Here is a 7310-nt window from a genome sequence, read left to right on the forward strand (position 1 = left end):
TTGTGAGTGTTCAACATGTACACTGTTAGCTCGGTTTCTAATCTTTAAACCTCTCAAATCCTCATCTTTTATTCTAGTATTAAGTTACAACTATAAATTAGTCATTAACTTTAGTGATAAAAGAAAAATAATCAAACAGCTATTACATAACATTAACTTAACCTGGAAATGTGGTTAATACAATATTGTATTATAGCTTTTTTTTTTTTAAGTAAATAATAATAAATAATAATAATAATAAAAATAAAACACAAATATACACACAAACATCGTCAGTCAGATATTGTATAATCTTTTAGTAGTAGCTCTATTAGCAACTTAATCACGGATGCTCTACATAGACTGGTTAGAAAATATATAACCATTGCTCTATATTTGCTTGTCATGGATATCTTGAATATTTTCCCTCCAGACCACCAAAGCTAACCAGAGCTGATCCTTGTATGTAATTTAGAATTTCTGTTTTTAAAAACTGTATTGTTTTAGCCACATTCTTCTAGCTCTTTGTTTTCTGCTGCTCTGTGTATAAAGCATTATCTATACTTTATTGTATGTTATATTCTATATGATTATGGGTTTACCATGTAACAATTAAACATTTACAGAAGGAAAAATGCTATGTGTGCTATGCAACATTCAGCAGTAAAGCGGTAAATTTAATTTACACATGAAAAGTACTGTTTGGTGTTTAATTACAGATTTTAACTTGTTTATATATAATTCACTATAGCTTAAACCAAATTTCATTTATAGGACTGAGGTAGAGCATGTCTGGCCTCAAGCTCCTGCCTGTCTACAACATCTCTGACGTCGTCTGCAACCTAAATGCATTCTCTATTTTTAACACAGAAAAGCAGCGCCTGTACCTTTTTGGGGAGAGTAAAGAAAGCTTGCTCCTCAGATCATGTTGGACATGTATATTTGTGTCATAGTAAGCATCCTTACCAGCTGCATCACAGTTTGTTTTAATAACTACACACTGTTCAGAATGCACTACAGCATGTAGTGAAACACTGTTGGGCAACCTTACGGACATCTGTCAAAAGTATTGTTTTCAAATGATGATGGTATAATCAAAATCACCTCCCCCTCCCCATATCTAAAGTTTGCATATGATAAGGAAAATGCTACAGTAGCATAATTATAAAGCTGTTTGCTTTTCTGGTTTGATGCTAACAGCATTTCATTGTCTTTGTACTTTTACCATTATAGTGGCAAAGTTAAACAACACCTAAACCTAATGTAATTTACATTTACATTTGCGGCATTTGGCAGACGCCCTTGTCCAGATTGACATACAAAAGTGCTTTGAGTCTCTAGCAATAAATAAATCTACACTGGTATGCTAGATTACAAACATAATATAAATACAACCATTGAATTCTAAAAAGCAATCTTGGAAAGTGCTAATTTAAGTATTTTGGGAAAAGGTAGGTCTTCAACCATAGCTTAAAGATAGCAGGGACTCCGCTGTACGGACATCTAGGGGAAGTTCATTCCACCAACTCGGTGCCAGAACAAAGAAGAGCCTTGAAGTATACTTACCTCTCATTCTGAGAGAAGGTGGTACCAGTCGAGCAGTGCTGGAGGATCTCAGACAGCATGGTGCAGTGCGAGGTGTGATGAGGTCTCTGAGTTAAGATGGTGCTGGTCCATTTTTGGCCTTGTAAGCAAGCATCAGTGACACGTGCAGCTACCGGAAGCCATTGAAGGGAGCACAGAAGTGGGGTGGTGTGGGAGAACCTGGGCAGATTGAACACAAGTCATGCAGCTGCATTTTGGATTATTTGCAGTGGATGAATACCGTTCAGAGGAAGACCTGCCAGCAGAAAGTTGCAGTTGTCCAGACTCGAAATGACAAGACACTGAACAAGCACCTGGGCAGCCTGTGTGTACAAAAATGGTCGAATCTTTCGGATGTTGTAGAGAAGAAATCGACAGGAACAAGCCACATTAGTGACATGTGAGAAGAAGGACATTTGATTGTCCATAGTTACCCCAAGGTTACGAGCAGTGGCTGAAGGGGAAAGCAGAGAGTCATGTAGAGTTATTCGGAGATCTTGACCTGGAGATGAATCACCAGTTTTGTTTTGCTGGGGTTGAGTTTTAGTTGATGAGCACTCAGCCATGAAGATATGTCTTTCAAGTATGCCGAGATCCGAGCGGAAGCTGTGGTATCTCAGGGAGGGAAAGAAAAGATGGGTTGAGTGTCATCTGCATAGCAGTGGTAAGAAAACCCATGTGAGGATATGACTTCACCAATGGAATGGGTATAGAGGGAGAAAAGGAGTGAACCAAATACCAAGCCTTGTGGTACACCAGTGGTGAGTCTGAACGGGGCAGATGTGGATCCCCTCCATGTTACCTTGTATGAGTGACCTTCCAGGTAGGAAGCAAACCTGTACCTGTAAACTTGTAGTGGCCTATAGATGGGTTATCCATTCTAAATTATTCCTTCAAGTATTGGAAAGTATCTTTTTTTTTGATATACAATTAAATCCATTTTTTTTTAAGTGAACTGAATTTTTTTTTAGCAATGCTCACAGTGAAAACAGATGAGAACAGATATAGCTGAGTGAGAGACAGGAAATACAGCAAACATTTTGTGCACAGTCATGAGCATAAGCAGTGCAGAGCTTGTGGTTATTACACACACACACACACACACACACACACACACACACACACACACACACACACACACACATACATACATATAGATAGATAGATAGATAGATAGATAGATAGATAGATAGATAGATAGATAGATAGATAGATAGATAGATAGATAGATAGATAGATAGATAGATAGATAGATAGATAGATATAGATATAGTTATAAAACAAAAAACTATGGAGAAAAGTTTTATACAATTTATAAACCTCCCTGTGCTTAAAAAGACAGTGGGACTCATTTATCCATTATTTAGGTTGTAAATAAATGTCTAGAAACTGGACTTAAATTTTTATTCCAATTTAAAGAAAATTTAAGAACCTCTGTTTTTTTTTTTCATACTTACGTGTACATGTTGATGAATGATATTTACTTAAAAAAGATCAGGAACAATCACGTGCACAGCTCAGCTGATTTGCATCATATCAGATGTTAGCAGCATATCCTTTCAGTCCTGTTGGTTGTGAGGTGGGCCCCGTGCTCAGGATTTGATTGGATTGATATCTGGTGAATTTAGAGGCCAAGTCAAATCAAATCAAATTTTATTTGTCACATACACAAGTCAATGCTGTAAACCTTTTATTTTATTTTTTTAAACTGTGTTTAGGTAGGTGGTACGTGTCAAAGTAGAATACACATGAAATACAGAAGGTTTATCAGCAGAATATTACCCAGAACAACTTAGAGCATGAAGGCAAATATTCTTGTAAATGTTTTAAAGTAATTATTCATTCATTCATTCATTTTCTCCCGCTTATCTGTAAAGTAATTATGGTGTTTTAAATTACGTTTATCATCAGGACACCAAACTGAACGTTTGCTATGTTTCCACACGGACGGTTTTAATTGCCATGAGGGATTTTGATTTGATTTGATTTGAGTAAAACAAATGTTTAGTAATAAAAAAAGATTTCTGTTAAATTTATTAATTTTTTGTTTCTGAGTAAAGAAAGGAGGTTGGGAATAAATGTGTGTTGAATTAAAGGTTTTAATTTTTTCTTTTATATTTATTTATTTATTAACTCTTGTTAAGACCAAGTCTATATTTACTGTGACTAATGCCCAAAACCAAGTCCAAACAAGAAAATAACTGGGTCAGGAGAGGACTTTTTTTTAAACCCATAAGAAAGCGTTTAAATACATCTGTTTGTCATTATTACATCTGATTGTCATTATTTTACTTTTTACAGTCATTTTTCACGCTAAAAATGAACCTATTTAGAAATACTGTGTTAGAGGAACTAAAATAGGCTTAAAAAATAAGCTTGGATAACAATAATTTCTTAGCATCTGAGGATCAGCATATAGCTATAATGAAGTGATGAGGTGAAAAACAAGTCTAGACTGAAAAAAGACTATGAGAAATTTGTTTTTGTTTTTTTCTTCACCACTGAATAACTGAACACCTCCCTCTGCAACTGGATCCTGGACTCCCTGACTGATCTGTTACGACCCAGTCTAGGGTTAGGCCGTACAGAGTAACTAGCTCAGGATTTGCGAGAATCTTTAAAAAAATAATACAAATCAGACACACAAAGGTATATTAGAACTGTTGGTATATTGATAAGACAAGTGGAATTATTACAGATATATACACACACAACTGTACAATAGTTTGTTTTCAGGGTTTGCCAAGGCCAAAACAATAAACAAAAAATGTCTGAGTTAAAAGCTTCTTTACCTAAAAGAAAAGAAACAAATATACAATAAGCTTCCCTAACTCCCTACTACAAAACACAGAACAACAGTCCCCACCCCAAAGGAAATGGCAGCCACACCCCTACTGCCAGTAAACGTATTGCTATACACACAGTGGTATTTATATACAGAAACAGTAACCAAGTCCAAAAGGGCAAAACAAAGTTTAGGGTAAAAATACAAGCCAATGTAAAGAAACAGAATAAACATAGATCACTAAGTCAAACCAAAATCCATTACTACTACGCCAAACCAAACACCAAAACAACCACCCTCATGATGGCTTCCCTTCCCTTTCCTTCTCTGACAGCCACTCTAAGGCTTTAGAATTAAGTAAGTCAAGAGAAGACAAGCAGTTTCTACCAAAATTTAAGTCATCAACCTCAGGGGAGTACTCAGCAGGAGAAATTTGTTTATCTACTGAAAGGGTAATCACTGACACCGCAGATGGAGCAGGTGTGGGCTCCACTGGTGAAGGAAAAGCATGATACCTTTTCAATAGGTTAATGTGACCTACTAGGGTATTTTTGTGTAAGACCAGGTGTACTAAGAACGTAGTTAGTTAGACTCAATTTCTGCTTCACCACTGCTGTTCTCTAAACATTGACAAAACCAAAGTGATGGTTGTTGACTTCAGGAGAGCACAGAGCGGCCATTCTCCACTGATCATCGATGGATCCTCCATGGAGATTGTCAAGAGCACCAAATTTCTTGGTGTACATCTGGCGGAGAACTTCACCTGGTTTCTCAATTCCAGCTTGATCAAGGAAAGGAAAGAGGGACCATCGAGAGCATCCTGTGCAGTTCCATCACTGCCTGGTTTGGGAACTGCGCCATCTCGGATCGGAAGACGCTACAGAGGATAGTGAGGACAGCTGAGAAGATCATTGGAGTTTCTTCTTGTTTAATGTAGCAGCAGGGTTCTGGAGGAATGCTGTCTCATTTCATTGTGTACGGCATCAGCTATATATGGTACAAATGACAATAAAAGCTTCTTGACTTTGCTTCACGGAGCTATTGAAAACAGCTGAAATGTCAGTCAGATTGCATATGCCCACTTATTTGTTCTGGTATAATAAGAACTGCACTTACAGACCACAGAATAATCATTATCTTTTAATTGATCAAATTAGCACTTATATTCACAGATTATCAATGTTTGTGGCCTGTAGTCTGACACATAGAAGAACACTGCAAAACAATTCATGCACCATCGACAGAGCTGCTATTATACCAAATGGAACTTTACATAAATTGGATTAGAGAATTCAAAAGTACTGAGGTATGATTGTTTTAACTGGCTATTAATGCTATGACTACTAATTAATTTCAAATGTGGCTTTGAGTTATTGGGAAAATGGAAGTCCTTTTTGTTCCTTTTTCAAAAGCATTTTTTAAATAATAAGAAGACAATTAACATTATAGATATATAGAATAAAAAACATATGTTATTTTAATTTGTAAGATTGTGAAGTTTTCTGTGAGGAGATGATTGATTGATCTTTAAATATATCTTTAGTCCACAAACACACAATGCAACTCCTTCTGACCTTCTCAATACTTTTTTATAAACATTCTCAAAGCACCAGCATTTTGTTTATACATGATATATACATTTATATATAAATATATAAATCACATATAAAGTTGTGCTCTTATAAATATGTTTCTAGATCTATTAATATTTCAGTGGGTTTCACTAGCTGTGTGACAGTCACCATAGGAACAGAAAACCTATATAAAGTGCAAACCAAATAGTGTTTTTGGAGTCCAAGAATAAATAGTAAACAATCATAATAGTAGGTTAAGGACCACTGGATGATGGCACCGAAATTGTGACATTCGACAAGAGCCTTTCTTTTAACATTCTGAATAAGTGTTTGTTTTTCTTTTATTTTTAAAATGTATTAATAGATTTGATGAATTGTAGAAATGTAGCTGAGGGCTGTAGCATTACTGCCTCATAGCTCCAGGCTATGTGATCTTATCTTGAGAAAATATGTCTGTCTGTCAAGTGTTGTACCCATGTCTCACAATATTCACATTTTCCATTGCTCTAAAATCTATTTTCCAATGCAACACATAGCAATTTATGTGCTTCTGGTGATGAACAAAGATCAAATGTATCCTACTTTTGAAAACACACATGTGCATCACAATAAATGTAATATGTAGTAACTGGCATACGGTGCAATTTTTAGGCTATTTTTTATTTTATTTTTACATTTTTTGTTATTAAGAATTTTAAGAATGTAAATATTGTTTTGTGATGCCTAAGAATTTGTACATTTACTGACTTGCAAAAGCAATCGGTAGGCATGTATAATACTAACGCTTGTCATCCTTATAGTGTTACCTTTTATTGCACTTAATAGTAATTTTGAAACTGTAACTGTTTTTGCCTTAAAAAATTTATTCAAATTTGTGGACTGCTCTGAGAATATGTTTTACTCATCCATTGACAGTAGCAGAAGCAGAGAGGAGCCTTTAAAAGCTGAACGTAATCAATGGGAGAGACCCTGGGTCATGGCATGGTTCACCCAGGGCGTCATTCAAGCAAGAACCACCATTGCCGGTTGGTGGAATCTACTTAGCACATTAAAAGAAGCATTAAAAAAAGGAATAAATGATGGAAGAAACTCCTGACTCTAACTTGCAACAGCACCCATGGTCTTATTTGCATGTTTTTTTTAAGTTGTTGAAAAGAAGGTTTTGGGCTTATGATAATTTATAAGAGCTGTCAGTGTTTAACTCATTAATAGACTGGTGTGCTAAGAGTAACATTAGAATAAACATTAAGAACATATAGCCATTATAAATCATATTACTTGGATACTTGATTACTGTTGAAGGCAAATACTTTTGTACTTTTGTACTAAGTTTAAAGGGGACATTTACTTTTACTGGAGTAATATTTTACCAAGAGTACTTACTGTTA

The sequence above is a fragment of the Silurus aristotelis genome (genome assembly GCF_946808225.1).
Source record: "Silurus aristotelis genome assembly, chromosome: 13".
Taxonomy (NCBI): domain Eukaryota; kingdom Metazoa; phylum Chordata; class Actinopteri; order Siluriformes; family Siluridae; genus Silurus; species Silurus aristotelis.